The sequence below is a fragment of the Engystomops pustulosus genome, chromosome 3 (assembly GCF_040894005.1).
Source record: "Engystomops pustulosus chromosome 3, aEngPut4.maternal, whole genome shotgun sequence".
NCBI lineage: Eukaryota > Metazoa > Chordata > Amphibia > Anura > Leptodactylidae > Engystomops > Engystomops pustulosus.
Genome location: NC_092413.1, coordinates 205,716,604 through 205,734,913, shown reverse-complemented (window position 1 = coordinate 205,734,913; position 18,310 = coordinate 205,716,604). Strand labels below are relative to the sequence as shown.

The 18,310-nt window shown below is 41.9% G+C and overlaps 1 protein-coding gene across 4 annotated transcripts in view; it reads left to right on the top strand.

The window, feature by feature from the left end:
* KLHL29 (kelch like family member 29) overlaps window positions 1-18,310 on the top strand; it is a 613,218-nt gene that overhangs the window by 188,906 nt on the left and 406,002 nt on the right. The gene's annotated exons all lie outside the window — the stretch shown is intronic.

The window sequence follows — 18,310 nt, the reverse complement described above, 5'->3', positions numbered from 1 at the left end:
CCAGAGAACAGATCCAATCTAGAACATATCCCACATCCTATGTATAGAGGATATATTATTTTGCTGGGCAAATCCGTTATGTTCCAGGTGTAAGGAGGTGTGAAGCAACATCCAAAAACAACCACATTTTTATAGTTCCTATAATTGTTTATGTGTGTCTACTTTGATAAGCGCAAAAGTCACTGATGATCTTTTACCCTATTTCTGGTGTTTTATGATTTAGTGAGTTGCCTGGAGATTTCTGGTCATGACAGGTGGACTGCAAGGCATTAGGGCATATTGTGCTCTATATGATATAGAAATGGCTTTATATCATGGTATCCGTCCATTTAGGTTCTTTCAGGAATGGGGTTGCCCTGCTGAACAATGGGCCATATTAACTTAGAAAGTCGGAAAGTACTCTTTCCCTGTATAATGCTGGGTGCCACCGATTCATTAAGAATGTGCCCAAGAAATCATGCATCTGTTGCTCCCCTGCATTGGACTGATTGGAGTTCACCATCTTTTTTGTGGTGCACAATTTGCATGATGAATACGCCGCTTGTTCTGAATCAGTTGGACCGACCGATGGCACACCCCCTAATTTGTGTTGCATGGAGGTTAGCACAGCTAACACTTCTTAAATATCTGACAAAAGTGCGGCACAAAGCCCCAATGTGTCAGGTAAAGATCCTCCCCTACACCTACCTACTTGACCTCATTAGATGGACGTCCCCCAACTAGCTGATGTTTCCTACATAGAAAAAAGTCGCAAGCCGAATCAAATAGAGTGTGCAAGTCACAATCCAAGAATAGTCAGAGTACAAGCCAATGACGCAACCAGATAGCGGTGACGTACCACAATCACAGTGCAATGGATGGTTGGCCATCAAGAATCCAGGTCACAAAGTATCCACTCACAGGTAGTTTACCCAATAACTGGCAGGGAATCCCAGTTTCAAGGAGGCTTTATAGTTGGATGATTAGCTGACTCAGAGGCAGCTGAGAAAGACCGCTCAAGATTGTAACCTTCTCCTACTTATCAGACATGACAATATGCCAACGTAGGTACTTCCTATACGTCATTGAACGCCTCGTCGTACCTTATAAATCACATCTTTCTCGTATCTGTGTTTGGGTCGCTTGTATCCTTTCCTTCAAACCCATTTGCAAACTGAGCAAAAAATATGAACCCACGGGGAATTGTTGCTCTGTGGTTTAATTTCCTTGCATTCTACACAACCTCCCATTGTCAGGCATAAAAGCCGAAATAAGTGTGGATCATATTTATTGCCTCACAGCTTCTTTAAAATTCCATCTTCACATCCCCGGTGAGTTTGTAGTGTGTTGTGCCAGCCTTCAGATTGGCAATAAAAAAGCATCCCACTTGTTCTGTAACTTGTGTAGCCTTAAACCATATACATCTTTTATAGTGCTTATGTTGTTCCTCCGAATGTAATACACACAGACAGTGAGCGCCTCCGTGACCGGCTAAATAACTTATGATGGGGTGACTCCCCTCCCTCATTAATCTTAATTGTGGAGCGTTTACAGTAGAATCTGGAGAGAACAGGAAATCATGGCGGTTATTAGCTGTCACAGACGGCTGTATTCTAATAAATGCACATCATTCAGGAGGAAGGTTAGGATGCCTCTTAATAGCATTTGGGCAATGGGCGATTGCCGGCATTTCTTTACAGGAAAGCTTCAGAGAATTGGAGTTCAGAACAGCGCCTTGAGCTATCGTCATTCACACAAAGGGCTTTGGGCTGGAAAACGCTCGGCTTATTCTCATTCAGGTCAGGCTGTCCCAGTAAGACTCGTCTTAAATACTAATAATGTGTCTGTAGCGCTCTTTCCATACTTGATCTGTTAACCGTTTTCTTTCTGTAATTGTACGACAATGGAAAAGCCCACAAAAAAAATTAAACAACGAAACAAAATCTGTAAAAAGAATAAAATAATCATAGAAAAACCAACAAAGATTAAAATGATAATGCACGACCAACACAAAGAAAATAATAATAAAAAAAACCACTAAATAATAAAAGGGCTATAGTAATACTTCACCTACAGTACAAAGATAATTAAAAAAAAGTAATACAAAACCCACAAAAAGTGTAACGTGATAATACTAAACTTACAAATATCATAAAAAAGATAATACAAAGATTAAAAAGCGGTAAAGAACTCACAAGAGTCATTAAATAATAACTCAAAACCCACAAACATAATAAAAAAAAAACACAACAGCACTAATACGTTAACAGAAATTGCACAAAATGGATAACAAATACAAAACCATCAAATATAATAAATAGCTAATGGAGAACCCACAAAAAGGATAAAACAGCAATACAAAAGACATGAAAAATAAGAAAAACTAATTCAAATCTTGCAAATATAGTATAAATGAATATAAAACAGTGAGAAAGAACTCACTGAAATACCAATACAATAATACAGATGTAATGCACGCTCTGGGAAAGTACAAGAAGGGTAGATACAGAGAGCAGGGCCGAATGCTTTTACCACTACCCAGCTTTCCCTACCTGTTTACCTCGCAGACCCTAGCGATAAGGGACAACTAGGAGATATTCCCTCCCTGAAACAAAGTGCAAAACACAAAGACAGGACAAGACAGTAGAAACAAATAAGAGGAGTAAGCAGAGCCCAGGCAGAACCAAGAGAACAAATGCAGTACAAAATCACGAGCATAGAGAATAGTCAGAACACAAGCTGAAAGGTCAGAATGCCAGGAAAAAAGATCAGAATAACACAATGATATGGATCTTGCTTAGAAACTACAATGGTAGACCCCCTATGAATAGTGACAGAACGTATATGTGATATCAGAATCCTGGCACCAAACAATGAATGGCTCAGAATTCTAAGATCTAGATAATACAGAGGAGCAATGGAGTAATGTGATTGGAGAGAGAAACTGTGAATAACAGTGGGGTAACTATCAATAAACCAGAGCCAAGCTGCTGGGCGTGGTGCTAATCAGTCAACCCAACCAGCAATCCTAAACTGTGTTCACACTGAAAAACACAAAGACAAAATCAGAGCATCTTCAGCTTCACTGTACGGACTGAGAATGACTCTGGCACAAACTTTTGTACAAAAAAAGACTATTTTTTCCTGACAAGCAATCTGCACTATCTATCCACAGGTTGTACATGGTCATTGCATAATAGATCTGAGCTGCAATACCAGACACAACCTGCAGACAGAGGTGGCGCTGTTGCCAGTCTAGCAGCCATATTGGAATGGCATTAGAGCAGGTACACAGTAACCCAATAGCACGAAACGACCTGTGTCTACACATATCACTTAGAATTAATGAAGAAGCTGAAAAATAGATATCTCACAGAATTAATGAACTTAATATTGAACACATGTGCTAAATATAACCCTGCAGCCTGGAGACTGTGAGGAGAAGCTGTTATGGTGGGAAGAAAAATATGACATTATAGTTAGGACTTCAGTCACTTTGTTCTGGGATTATTACAGGTGTAAAACCACTTCTACAAGTGGAGAAAATCTATATTTATGTGGAAGGCACATTAGTGAGCTCTTTACTACAGCCTCATTCTAGCTCCGCGTCCCCCTAATGGTACACAGAAATATCGGGTTATATATACGCCACCCAGGCCTCAATCTCAACACTTTGATGTCTTAAAGGGACTCTGTCAGCTCCTGGGACTCACATAAACCAAACATGTGACCTTGTAGGTGAAGCCCCCTGCATCATAAACATGTGTCCCTTGAAGAAAATCTGTGGTCTGAATGCAGAGTAATCGAAATAATTATTTATATGCAAATGAGCATTTGGGGCACTATGGGCGTGGCTGTGAGGTAGGGCGCACCCTCTATTGCCAGTTCTCGTTTGATTGAGACTAGCCTTTAAATAGGAAAGGGAAGGTGCTCCGAAAACCTGTAACCCCACCCATGACTCTCTGAAATGCTCATTTGCATATGAATCAATGACACTGTCTTTAGTTACAGTTTCAGCCTCCCATTTGTGCTCCATGTTCAGACCACAAGCACATAAAGAAATGTAGTCTTCCTTGAGCTGACACTGATCTGGAAGAATGGATGTTGTACAATCTATAGAATCTGCAGTGTGTGCTCTCCTCCCTCTGTATACTGATACACAGTCTGTGTGATACAGCCCCATCTCCTGCAGATGTGTACATGCACCTTCTCTATCAATACTGTGATACATTGGGGCTTATTTACTAAGGGTACCGCGGCCGAATGTTCGCCGGGTTTCTCAATTTTTCGGGCATCGCGTTGGGGATTGTGTGGCACACGATCGGATTGTGTCGCAATCGGGGGGCGGGCCGACTGATTCGGACAACGGGCGGAATTTAACATTTCAAATTGTGTCGCAAGCCAAGCAGTTACATGCACCAGGAAGAAGAAGGTGAACTCCGGTGGACCTGAGCGGGGAAGCGACACATGCAGGAAATCAGGCGCATGCTGGTAGTGAATCGCAGCAGACATTTCGGATGGGGGATTGCCCCAGTATGTGTGATCTGCCCTAACTGAGGACTTGGATCACTTCTTCCCTCTCTACACTCCTGCTACATATAACATCACACAATTCCCTGTTTTTGTCTCTTTTTTACACATCAGTTTGTGATATTCTGACAGAAAGGGTTTATGTTATTTAATATGTTCATATATATAGGCCTCCCAGGAGCCATGAGGTATGATGCTCATCGTCCATAGTATCTGCAGTGTGTGCTCTCCTCTCTCTCTATACTGATACACAGTCTGTGTTATACTGCCCCATCTCCTGCAGAATGTGATACTCCATCTGGAGAAAACAAGGTTTAATCACCGGAGGTGACAGGGCTTTTTTACTATGAGAACTGTCAATCTGTGGAATAGCCTGCCTCAGGCGCTGGTCACAGCAGGGACAGCAGAGAGCTTCAAGAAGGGTCTAGATGCCTTTTTACACCTAAATAACATTGATGGTTATATTATATAGAATTGCTTCCCCTAAATCCCTTCCTCATCCAATCCCTTCCCTTCCTTGGTTGAACTTGATGGACATGTGTCTTATTTCAACCGTATAAACTATGATACTTAATGCTTGATCTTCCCTTCTAGAAGTCCCTGATGCCTTCTTCTCTCCCATGAAGATGGGATATGGCAGTAAGGGTTTATGCACTTTTCTGTTATGGGCATAATGACTGACTCTGTAATTTCCTTCCCACATTTCCGGTATGGAGTGCAGCTCCGGAGCACAAACTTCTGCTTTCACAAGGGAAGTTATGTCAAGAAAGGAAAAAAAATAGTTTATTATCTGGACAGAATGAAGCTGTAATATTGTTTTCATAAATGTTCTCCATCTTGCCGGTCGGGTGGCCCTGGAGTGAGAGGCGGTACATTATTAATGAGCACCTGATCCTTGGGTCACTAAGCTGATTCATAGATATAATTTGGATCTTGTCCTAAAAAGGTTAAGAGCCCCAGGTTTAATGTTCCCAGCCAAGTTGTCTTGTGTTGTCATCTTCTTTATATATCACCCGGTGCCTCGGCCTCGGAGACACATTTGTCTTTGTTTTCTTAACAAATTTATGAAAGCGGCGAGACATTTACACGCTTGTAAAATGACAGAGCCCTGGTCTCATCTGTTCTGGGTAAGAAATATATACAGTCCATCCTCTCAGGGATTATCCTGAGGTTTTAATAAAGGATCTACTGAATCAGATGAATCATAGGAGTAGTAGTACTGTGCTGTGTCTATATATACAGGATAGGAGTAGTAGTACTGTGCTGTGCCCATATACACAGGATAGGAGTAGTAGTACTGTGCTGTGTCTATATACAGGATAGGAGTAGTAGTACTGTGCTGTGCCCATATATATAGGATAGGAGTAGTAGTACTGTGCGGTGTCTATATATAGGATAGGAGTAGTAGTACTGTGTTGTGCCCATATATATAGGATAGGAGTAGTAGTACTGTGCTGTGACTATATATAGGATAGGAGTGGTAGTACTGTGTTGTGCCCATATATACAGGATAGGAGTAGTAGTACTGTGCTCTGCCCATATATATAGGATAGGAGTAGTAGTACTGTGCTGTGTCTATATATAGGATAGGAGTAGTAGTACTGTGTTGTGCCCATATATACAGGATAGGAGTAGTAGTACTGTGCTATGTCCATATATACAGGATATGAGTAGTAGTACTGTGCCCATATATACAGGATAAGAGTAGTAGTACTGTGCTGTGCCCATATTTACAGGATAGGAGTAGTAGTACTGTGCTGTGCCCATATATACAGGATAGGAGTAGTAGTACTGTGTTGTACTCATATATATAGGATAGGAGTAATAGTAGTAGTGCGCTGTGCCCATATATACAGGATAAGAGTAGTAGTACTGTGCTGTGCCTATATATACAGGATAGGAGTAGTAGTACGGTGCTGTGCCCATATATACAGCATAGGAGTATTAGTACTGTGCCCATATATACAGGATAGGAGTAGTAGTACTGTGCTGTGCCCATATATACAGGATAGCAGTAGTAGTATTGTGCTGTGCCCATATATACAGGATAAGAGTAGTAGTACTGTGCTGTGCCTATATATACAGGATAGGAGTAGTAGTACGGTACTGTGCCCATATATACAGCATAGGAGTAGTAGTACTGTGCCCATATATACAGGATAGCAGTAGTAGTAGTGCGCTGTGCCCATATATACAGGATAGGAGTAGTAGTACTGTGATGTGCCCATATATACAGGATAGGAGTAGTAGTATTGTGCTGTGCCCATATATACAGGATAGCAGTAGTAGTACTGTGCTGTACCCATATATACAGGATACTAGGAGTAGTAGTACTGTGCTGTGCCCATATATACAGGATAGGAGTAGTAGTACTGTGCTGTGCCCATATATACAGGGTAGGAGTAACTGTACTGTGCTGTGCTATATATAGAGGATAGGGGTAGTAGTACTGTGCTGAGCCCATGTATACAGGATAGAAAGGGTACTGTGTAGTGTTCATATATAGAGGATAGGAGTAGTAGTACTGTGCTGTGCCCATAGATACAAGATAGGAGAAGGGGTACCATGCAGTGTCCATATATACAGGATAAGAGTAGTAGTACTGTTCTGTGACCATACTTATGAGTAAAGTGGTGAGGGCCCCAGGGCTTACGCCCCCGAGCCCTCCCCATAAACCTTTCCTGGCACATACTGTATATTTGGGATAGAAATAAAAAACTTACAATATATACACAGAGAGACTGTGACAGACCTAATGCCATACGGTGTGTAGCAGCTGCACCCTTTGCCCTATGGTTAAAAACATCTCTACAGATGAAGACCGCTCCATAATTACGAGGCAAAGAGATTAAGCTGCACATATACCGCCTTCTGGTGCTCCATGTTACACCCTGTGATGGATATTTTCTTACCTAGAAATAATCAGTTCTGGATGGTGTGGCTGTAATCTTGTTGTGTGATGTGACATTGGCGCATGTGCACCATTAAAATGCATATGTCCTAATGTTATGGAGGAATCTGCACTCCCCAAAAGGAGCCATTAACCTAGAATAGGCAATAATTGGCTGCGGTATTTATAATGCAGCAGGTGATAAATAAATGATGGCTTCATTCCTGGTCTGCCGCCAGAGTCGTAATATATACGATTAATATGAAGATCTCTAGCTCAGCCTCCGCTGCTGCAGTCACATTATATGGGCTGGATTACTGTATAATGGATTCCCACCTGGCCTGGAAATATTCCCCTGTCATATGAGGCCATGAATCAACTCATCACCTGGGACTGGCATCTATCAACTATGACAAAGGAGATCTCCCCTATAGCGCCTTTTGCAGGCCAAATGTGTTATTACATGGTGGACGTTCAGATAAATGGCCTTCCATGTGATACAGGAATAATAATAATTCCTTTATTTATATAGCGCACACAGATTATGCAGCGCAGCACAGAACTTGCCAAATCACGGGATCACAATCTAATCAACCTACCAGTATGTTTTGGAGTGTGGGAGGAAACCGGAGGACCCGGAGGAAACCCACGCAAACTCTTTGCAGATGTTGACCTGGATGGTACTCGAACCCAGGTCTCCAGTGCTGCAAGGCAAAAGTGCCACCCACTCAGCCACCATTATTTGCTTTTCGGGTAGAGTCTCCTGGTCTTTATGCCATCAATTTTTTTTTCATTTTGTCCATTTGCATTAAACAAAGATGTTTAACAATAGTTTAACAGATCAACAATAGTGTTGATTTGTCGCTTAAAGGGAAACTCCAAACACTGTTAAGCATTGTCCCTGGAGATCTGTGTACCAATACCTTTGTGTGTGTTGTTAGTAGCAGCAGGACTGTGAAATTGGGATCTATATTTCAGGATTGTATCTTCTGAGGGAGGGTGTCCTCACACTGCTGTGCTCTCTACATCAAACTACTCCTCAGCCCCTTCCCTTTTAGTCTAAATAAAAACTGCAGTTATCTTCTGGTTCAATACTAAAACTGGAAACAGAAGAAATTTGCTTAGAAACAAAGAGGTAAGAGCACAGCAGTGTTAGGACACGCCCCCAGTGCACAGAGACTACTATCCAGGACTATAGATCCATCATATTATATTATTTGACAAATGCTAAAAGGGGCTTGTTTGCAGCTGGCAAGCTCGGGGCATCTACACCTACAACTGAGAATAAATGCTCATCTTAATAAACCACAATATAACACTTACTCCACTCTGCTGCATCCAACTATAACTGCATATTATGCTGTGTCGTTTCAGCTGAGACACAGTATTGGCTTCTGATGTTGGTTTGTAGGCAGAACAAGCAAAGTTTTACGAGAGGAGGCGGAGCTGACATCCTTATTGTCGTCAGGGTCTATGATAGATGAAACACAGGGACCATTGTGTTTTATTTCAATGACACAGATACATTATTACTATAATCTGAGAATGTAAAATGACGTATCTCCGGAATCATGTAAAAGAAATCAGTGCAGCTCGTGTAGCCGTAGTAAACCTGTAATACTTGTGTGACCCTCTTGAGACGTGTAATTCCTGCAGCACTCACTCATTGTACTCTGCGTCCTTGCTGATATTCAGAGTGCAGCTTTACTGTGTGCAGCTGGAGGTTTATATTCAGTAGAAAGCAAATAATGATCTGAACGTTTGTCTCAAAAATCTGGGTGGTATAGGTTTTACTTCTAAGATACACGAAATTACTCTGTAGTTACATCACTTTACTCGTTTTGTATTGACTTTGTGTTATTCACTCTCTTCTATCCATTCACATCCAGAGCAACATTCCAAAATCTACTGGTTGCCCCTGGATACAGACTACAGTGAAGCCCCATCTTGTAGTCAGACATGTGTCCTAACACTATAGTTGTAAAGGTAGCTGTAAATATCAGAGAGCTGAACTCTAGTTTGTATATGTAAACTTTACTCTGTTAAGGTGTATAAACTGCTAACAAACAGTTGTGGCTGTCCTCTAAATCACCGATGGGACATGTTTAAATACAACGTGTCTGACTCTTCTTTTCTGTTGGAGGATAGTCAGGGTCCTACTATACACTTTAGGTTGTCAGTCTATTCCAGTTGTCCTGAAATTCCTTAGAAGCAAATAAAGTATAGAGGTTGAACATCCTATTGGGGCACTTAAAGGGACTTTCAGTCTCAATCATTGGGGGTCCTAGTGGTTGGGTTAGATAGAAGTGGTAAAATCCCTTTAATATTAATTATTCTTATTGCTTGGACTTCAGATACCAAGTCATTGTCAAAACTGTTCACCAGGGGCAAATGATGCACAATTTTTTTAATATGATCCTATCCTGAACTGATGAGCTATAATAAGAGAGAAACATTCATTTTACAAACTCTTCAATATTTAAACCCCCAATAGCCTGAGGTTTTATTCCTCTTGGAAGACTTCCCTAAATAGTTTTATAAATTCCTTGTTTTATGTAGATTTTCCTGCCTGACTCGACAAATTGGATTGGTGACAAGTAGGACATCAGTAAACCAGTATCGGTCTGATGGTGACAGGACTCGAGACGTGGAGCGGGGATTGCCATAACCTGCTCATCAGCACAATCCTGGAAGGTTTCTTATTGTCTTCCTTCTACATGTGTTCAGCTCCTAATCTTATTTTTAAGCGAACGCATGAAGATCCGTCGCCGTGTGAGAGGAGCGACTTGACAGTCACAACGTGTGAAACCGGAGAATTTAGTGAAGATTTAGCAGAATTTGTTCTGACATCGTGCACAAAGTTTTTTTTTTTACACATTTCAGCAAATTTTCCGCATCCCCCCAGGAGAGGCTTTTATGTAACAGATCTGAGTGGCTGCCATCCAGTCACACCGTATGCAAATGTCACTATGTGATTAATTGGGAACAGTATTTGCTTAACCGGTAGTTTGCTTGCCACGGGAACAACATGGTCACCCAGCTTTCCCATCATCCTGATAAAAAAAAAATTCTAACTATATAAGGAAGATTGAAAATAATACCCTTTATGGAAGCTATGTATTATATTTATCCTATAGCTATGAGATGTTCTGTCTCTCTAGTGTCACTAGTTTATAGTTTATTGGAAATCAAGGTCCGACTCATTAAAGAGCCTTGAAACGTGACATCTGGCTACATTGATTATCATTAGTAATGTTTCAAGGCTCCTTTATAGGTTGCACAATGACTGACGAGGTATCTTCCTATAGTTGGTGCTAGAGAGATTTGAACCTTCTGGAGGAGCGCTAATTTGCATATGTTTACCCATGAATCAATGTAAGACTACTTTAACTGGGTCTCTTCAATAAGAATCAGTACCCTTCAAAAGTGGATAAGAAACTTTCCACCCACAGCTTACTAGTAGTAATTACAGCTCTTTTTAGGGAGCTGGATCCATGGTCGGCTTCAGGTGTCAGTAGGCCCCTGGGTGACAGAGCCTCAGTGGGCCTCTTTGCAGTGAACTCACATGGGGGCATTAAAAATTCAAAAAATAAAACCTGTCTCCTGTTCCCTAAAATATTCTAGTTATAAACTAAATAAATTAGTTTATCATCCCAATCAGTCAGCCCCTTCATGACTAGCTTTTATATAAAATATACAGTTTTATATTTTATATAAAGCCCCCCTCTCCCCCTATGGATTCATTAGATTCAGCCCCCCTCACCCCCATGGATTCCTTATGTACAGCCTTTTGAGGCCCCCCCAGCAGCTCTGGGCCCTGGCATTTGCCCGGGTATGTCCAGTTTTGGCACCGGGCCTGCCTTGATCATAAGGTTCTGCTCACTAAAAAGAGCCGGCTCTTCTGGCTCCTGAACGGCATATATACTGTACATGTATAATAGGGAGCTTCAGCCCAGCCAGTCATCTCTCTTCAAATAACCCGGTTTTATTTGGTTAAAAGGTGCGTGGTGAGCCGATTAAGGGCCGGGGTTCAGTAAGCCATCGGGAGCCGACTCCCGTAGTTCACATAGAAGAGTCGGCTCTCAGAGCTTGTTCGTTTGTGAACGAAACATCACTACAGCTTAGGGTCTCCACTAGGAGAACTCTGCTGGGTCAAAGAAATGTTCTTTTTCCAAAAGAGCGCCCCCCTCGCTCAACAAGGTTGCGTGTGATATTGCATCTAAAGCTGACCATGTATTTTTTTTAGATTAATACTTGTCAAACACATTGATTTTAGTAGGAAAATCTGGCCATCTAATTATGAGAGCCACCAATTCATGGCCGAATTACATGTGTATGGGGCAGTAAGGAGCAGAGGCTTAACTCCAAGCTGTTTGGCTCAAGTATTACTGGCATGAATTTTCCAGGTTGGCTGTTTCACACATAAACTATTGGGTCCACTCATCTCTAGTCCTGACCTATAAACTAATTACAATGTAAATTACAAAATATTAATTTAATTTTTTAAAAAATTCTATATTTTTTTTAATAAAATGTAAATAATATGAAAACATTCTTCAGAGAAAAACGGAAATTGAGGATTAGTGTTCAGTAATATCCACAGGCCAAACTGAGGCCAACATTGTATTATATCTTCCGAGATCTCCCTGTTCGCACGATAGGGGGGGTGCACGGCTGAGCGGCGAGGCGGGATGTTTACAGACTTTGCTGTCCCCTAAATCCCGCTTTGTGTCTCGTAAATCACAGACTCCCCGCAGTTCGGATATCACTAGACGGCACAAAGCTGTGTGCGCCTCCGCCGATCCCTTTCTTCATATTTATAAGATCCTATATCATCGCTCAGAATCAGACATGACAATGTTGCTGTTTACAAGAGTGAACATTAAATACAATCCCCCGTCTATAAAAATTCACTGGGTTATGGATGCACAGCCATAAAGTCACCTGTAAATTAAAAGGGGTGGGCAATATAAAAGTTACTTGGACGTATATCAGAGTCTTTTCATGCATCAGGGAGCCTTAGGGGGGACCATCCTATACTTAGGCTGTAGGGATGAGGTAGACCTTGTTATATTACAGTATAGTCCAGAATTTAAAGGGGGGTTCCTATTTAAAAGCACAGAGGTGTCTGAGGTGAAAAAAAATGTCTAGTTGCTCATGGAAACCAATCAGAGCTCAGCTTTCATTTCATAAACATCTGTGGGAAAATAAAAGCTGAGCTGTAATTGGTTTCCATTGGCAATTAGAACAGTTTTTGATATATCTCCCCCATTGTATCTATAGAATAGGTCCTCAATATGAGATTGATAGGGTTCTGACACCCAGCACCCTAAAAATCATCTCAGCCACTGATAATCAGAACAGGAAACAGACAGCTCTACTTCCTGTTTAGTGGTCAGGCCAGGTACTGCAGTTCAGCTTTCATACGTGTGAGTGGAAGCTGAGTTGCATTCCCGATGCCACCTTTATATAGAGAATAGCACTGTCCCCTTCCGGTTTCAATCTCCGTTTATCAGCTACTAAGAACAGATGATCTGTGGGTGCTGCGTGTTGACCCCAAACTAATCTGATATTGAGGACCCATTCTAAAGCCTTCATTTTAGGACTCCCCGACTCACTACCTTCTACGATTATATTCACTTTTCCAAACTCCTGTATATTCTACAACACATATGTTAGGATGATTAAAGGGGCTCTCCAGGACTAATAATAAATGACCTTTGCATTGGATAGGTGATTTGTTAAAGAAAGGAGGGGCCCCACATTAAAAATATGATTTCAGCATAATAATCAGCAGATGCGGATATAGGACTCCCACTTGGATAGGCCATTAATTGTCAGTCTTGGGGAACCCCTTTAAGAAATTAGTGATAGTTCTCTTGTTATGGCCTTGGTCTTGGCCATGCTCTTCCAAGTTAAAAATATATTTTTACAATATTGATGGACAAATGAATTATGTCCCTCCTCAGACATCTCGTTTCGTTTCAAGAAGAACAGCGTTTACTTCTTTTACTCGTTCCTTAAAGCTGAGGGTCACCATGTCCCTTATGAGTTTTGTTGCTCTTCTTTGAACTCTAAATCTTCTGGGCATCGTCTTTATGAAGCGGTGTCTCTTGAGTCCATGTCTGTTATAATACGTGGCCTTACGGGCAGCTGATTGACATTGAGCTGTTATTTAGTCTACCATCTACAGGTACACCCAGGTCCCTCTCAATAAGTGACTCTTAATATTTACTACCCTGAGGACCTACTTTATGGTGACCGCAGTTCATTGGTCCCTGAATGCATGAAATTGCATTTATCTCCATTGAATCTGATTTGGCAAGTAGATGCCTCAACCCTCAATGGGGCAGATTTACTAATTTTGTCTAAAAGGAAGCTGGTCTACAGTGAAACATGCTGAATAGAAGATTAGTTTTATTGTAAGGCTGTCTAGTCTACGCCCCGTTCCACACTTGCGAGTGTGATGCGATGAACTCGCATCACACTCGCAACGCATTCCGCCGGCCCGAACGCTGAAAGCCGGAACTGAACTCAGCATGTCAGTTCAGTTCCGTTTTTTAGCGTTCGGGCCGGGGGAGATCCGGGCAGCAGGTGTTGCGAGTCTGATGTGAGTTTATCGCATCACACTTGCAAGTGTGGAACGGGTCCAACTTTGTACCTTCTATTTGTTAGCTTAGTCCAAGACTGCAACAAAATTGTTTGCTATAGTCTTGGCCTGTCCAGCATTTTGTGGAACCATGAATTTTTTTAGAATTGGTCTCAGAACTGTCTAAAATGCTTGTTAATTATGATGCAAAGTTGCAAGAACTGTTCTTTTGTAGCAAATTGGTGATTTACAGATGCAACCGGTGTAGAGCGTTTGATATGGAGTATTTAAAGGGGTCGTTCAGGTTTAGAGAAACATGTTTCCTTCAGGAACTTTCAATCCATTTAACAGGAGCCCTTTCACCACCAACTTTTTTAACTTGGTAGGTTATGATTAAGACGGATCCCGTCAAAACGCGTTAACCAGCCATTGTCCTCGTGTATGCTGCATTTTATACAATAAAGGAAGTAATATTTGGCACCAGTACCCCTGTGACGTCCTTCGTGTTGTGCCGGTCCGACTGTTTTTCTCAATTTTTTTAACTGTTTAGTAGATGTTGCTCCACTGATTCCTATTAGTTTTTATTTTTCTCTCCAGTCCCCGACATTGCCAAGCAATGAGTACTTAGTTTCAGCGCCTCATATGCTAAGTAGCTTCTCTATTGTTAGGTAGGTGTTGGCAGTTTGTCTGCCCCATTCTAAGACCTGCCATTTGGAAGTAGAGAGTCTACACATCTCCGATGGCTCGGGGGCCGGTAGGCCTTGGAGAAAAAGTTGAACGTCATGAGATTCTGTGAAGCAGGACACAGTTGGAGTTGAGTTGGTCGATGGTGTTGGTGGAGGTGATGAAAGGTCTACTCTAAGACTCATTTTCTGATCTCCGTAGCTCTCGAGCATTAGTTTTCCTCTCTTGTTAGCCCAAATATTTTATTTTTCAAAGCTTCTCGGTACTTGTAAACCTGAGTATTTTTTCTCCTCATTTATGTGACTTCTCCGGAATGACGATCTCTTAACCTCCCTTTGGGCTTTTAATGCAGAAAGCGCGGTGCAGTTATTTTAATGACTGGTTGAGGCCAAATAAACGGCAATTGTGTCCCAGTTATTCTGCCGTTCTTCACCTCCATGAACCTGGAGCGTCCAAACTACTTCACGTTTCATTTTTAACCTTGATTTCATTAAACATAAAAAATAATTTCAGTGCTTTGAATTTCATGTATCAGAGAAAGCAATTCAGGAAAATATTAGAAAGAAAAGATTGATTGAAGGTTCTGAATACTTTTATAGTGTTTATTTTTTGTTAAAGAGGTTTTTTGTCTGAAAACTCTTGGTGTGTTGGGGCAGAGAAAATTAAAGGGTGCTATGGTCCAGATACTCGTTCCCTCGTTGCGGCTCCTGGATGGCTTTGGCAACAATCCCAGCTGGGGTGGAAGTATCAGTGTTAATAGGTCTACCTGGACCAATCAGTGACCTTGGAAGGCCCAGGTGATGTAACTGTTTTACGTCACCAGGGTCCACTGAGACCACCCATTGGGACTGCCAGCAGAAGGGGCATGGGAACGTTGTGTTGGAACAAAGTTCACTTTGTCTAATATAGTGTAGGTGCCAACCTGCCACCAAAACATCCTTGACATGTAGAAACAAGGACTGTTTAACACCTCTGGAGGTCTCCTCTGATATCTGGGCTTGGAATGTGAGGGGTCCAAAACTTTTTTTAAAAATTATACGGACCTTCTTTGGTACTGATGTTGCCCTGGTCCCTTCTGTCTTTACTTCTTGGTGTCTCTCAACACTGAGGAGGTGTAACCTAATCTGTAACAATGACCATGTCTTCATTGACCACCATCGGCAAGTAGAGATCAGGAGGACCTGGGCAACTTTAGGTCTGTAGCTGCAGTCGATCTATTGTAGGGGAGTAACATTAACTTTTTTTTAGCTAGGACTTCCATTTGAGCAGAACTTGCAGATGCGGGACCAAAATAGATTGTATCGATGAGCTTTGGATGTTTGGATTGTTCATTGATTACTATTTTTTTTAATACCCTCTAGACCTGGGGTTTTAGGAGATGCTCTGACCCTGTCGTCCCACCACCAAATTTTCGGAAACCCTTACAATTTCCCATTTTCCTCCTTCCAACACTGACCTCAAGAACCAGTTGATGACTTGATCCTTAGATCTCCCATCCCTTGAAAGGTTTTCCATTTCAGAGGCGGTAGGGGAACAAGTAGTCTTTGCATGGCAATGACGACATCAAAAATGACAACATTTTGACAGCACGAAATTTGGCAAGTTGCAAAAGTACCTGAGTGGTGGTTGACATGTGACTCACGCGTTATTCTTACATAGACTAAATTCATTGGGAAGTGTTCTGTATCTGTCAGTTCTGAAAAGTGTAAAGTTTTCCCCCTAATGGCCGTGTATAATACACGTGTTTAGTATGCAGTCCCGGTGCGGTTGAGCCGGCAAGAAAGACTGTATTTTTTTTTTGTTTTTTTTTTTTACTTTTTTGTCACGTAATTGTATGTTTCACATGGACAAGTCTTGTTAAGAGAAAATAACAGTTTTGTCCAATTCCTTGTAATGCTGTTTGCAGAGTGAAGTCCTCCTTTTTCTTACGGCTCCGCAGATATGACAGCGTATTATTTGAAAAACACACAAACCAGATCTTAATTTTCCGGCTGAATTAACTCTGTCTTGGCCAGAGCTGTTTTTCTCTTGAGCTGAGAGGATCTAGTGCAGGTTGGTTTGAGCTTAGAGTGGAATTATATTACAGAATAGTCAGCCACGTCTTGTTTTCTGAGCTCTTTTATATAACGATTTGTTATTGGCACCTCGGACTCAAATTTTTTTAAATTTTTGAGTTACGCGTTTTCTAAAATAACTGACGATTCTTGATCCTTTTCAGTAAATCTAAAAATTTTTGTTAGGAACAGGGATCATATGTCCATGAGATGAGTCATTAAAGTTTGCAGATTTTTATCCGTTACACTAAATTACATTTACAGTAGTCACAGTGCCACCACACAGTAACCTGTAGTCATATTCACCCACATGGTAGCACGTAGTCATAGTACTTTTCAACATAGTAGCCAGTAGTCACAGTACTACTTAACATGGTAGCCAGTAGTCACAGTGCCACCACACAGTAGCCTGTAGTCATAGTGCACCCACATTCTAGTCAGTAGTCACAGTACCACTAAACATGGTAGCAAGTAGTCACAGTGCCACGACACAGTAGCCTGTAGTCATAGTGCACCCACATTCTAATCAGTAGTCACAGTACCACTAAACATGGTAGCAAGTAGTCACAGTGCCACCACACAGTAGCCTGTAGTCATAGTGCACCCACATTCTAATCAGTAGTCACAGTACCACTAAACATGGTAGCCAGTAGTCACAGTGCCACCACACAGTAGCCTGTAGTCATAGTGCACCCACATTCTAGTCAGTAGTCACAGTGCCACTCAGCATGGTAGCCAGTAGTGACAGTGCCACCACACAGTAACCTGAAGTCATAGTGCACCTACACAGTAGCCAGTAGTCATTGTGCACCCACATAGTAGCCAGTAGTCACAGTACCACTGAACATGGTAGCCAGTAGTCACAGTGCCACCACATAGTAGCCTGTAGTCCTAGTGCACCCACATGGTAGTCAGTAGTCACAGTACCAATCAACATGGTAGCCAGTAGTCACAGTGCCCCTCCACATGGTAGCCAGTAATGACAGTGCCTCCACACAGTAACCTGTAGTCATAGTGCACCCACAAAGTATCCAGTAGTCATAGTACACCCACATAGTAGCCAGTAGTCACAGTGCCAATCAACATGGTAGCCAGTAGTCACAGTGCCCCTCTATATGGCAGCCAGTACTCCCAGTGCCCCTGCACATGGTAGCCAGTGGACACAATGCCACCACTCCACATGGTAGCCAGTAGTCACAGTGCCCCTCCACATGGTAGCCAGTAGTCACAGTACCACTAAACATGGTAGCCAGTAGTCACAGTGTCTTGTAACATATGATAATAACAGAAGTCCAGCAGAGTTCTAAGTGTCCGTTTGAACCTTGTTCATTATTATTGATTAAAAATGGAAAATACTTGTAGAATGCAAAAAGTTTACTCCCCCCCCCCCCCCCCTTATCCAGTGTATTATGGTGGCTTCATTGTCGCGGTCTGGACTGATTACGAGGCATTTCCAGCTTAGCCGTCCATTGATTTGCTTAGGTTTGTCAGCATGTGGATGAATAGGGGGCTTACGCTTTCTGTGGCATAGACTCCATAGTCATTGTTGGAGAATAATCGGCGTGTACCTGCCCTGGGCTGTGT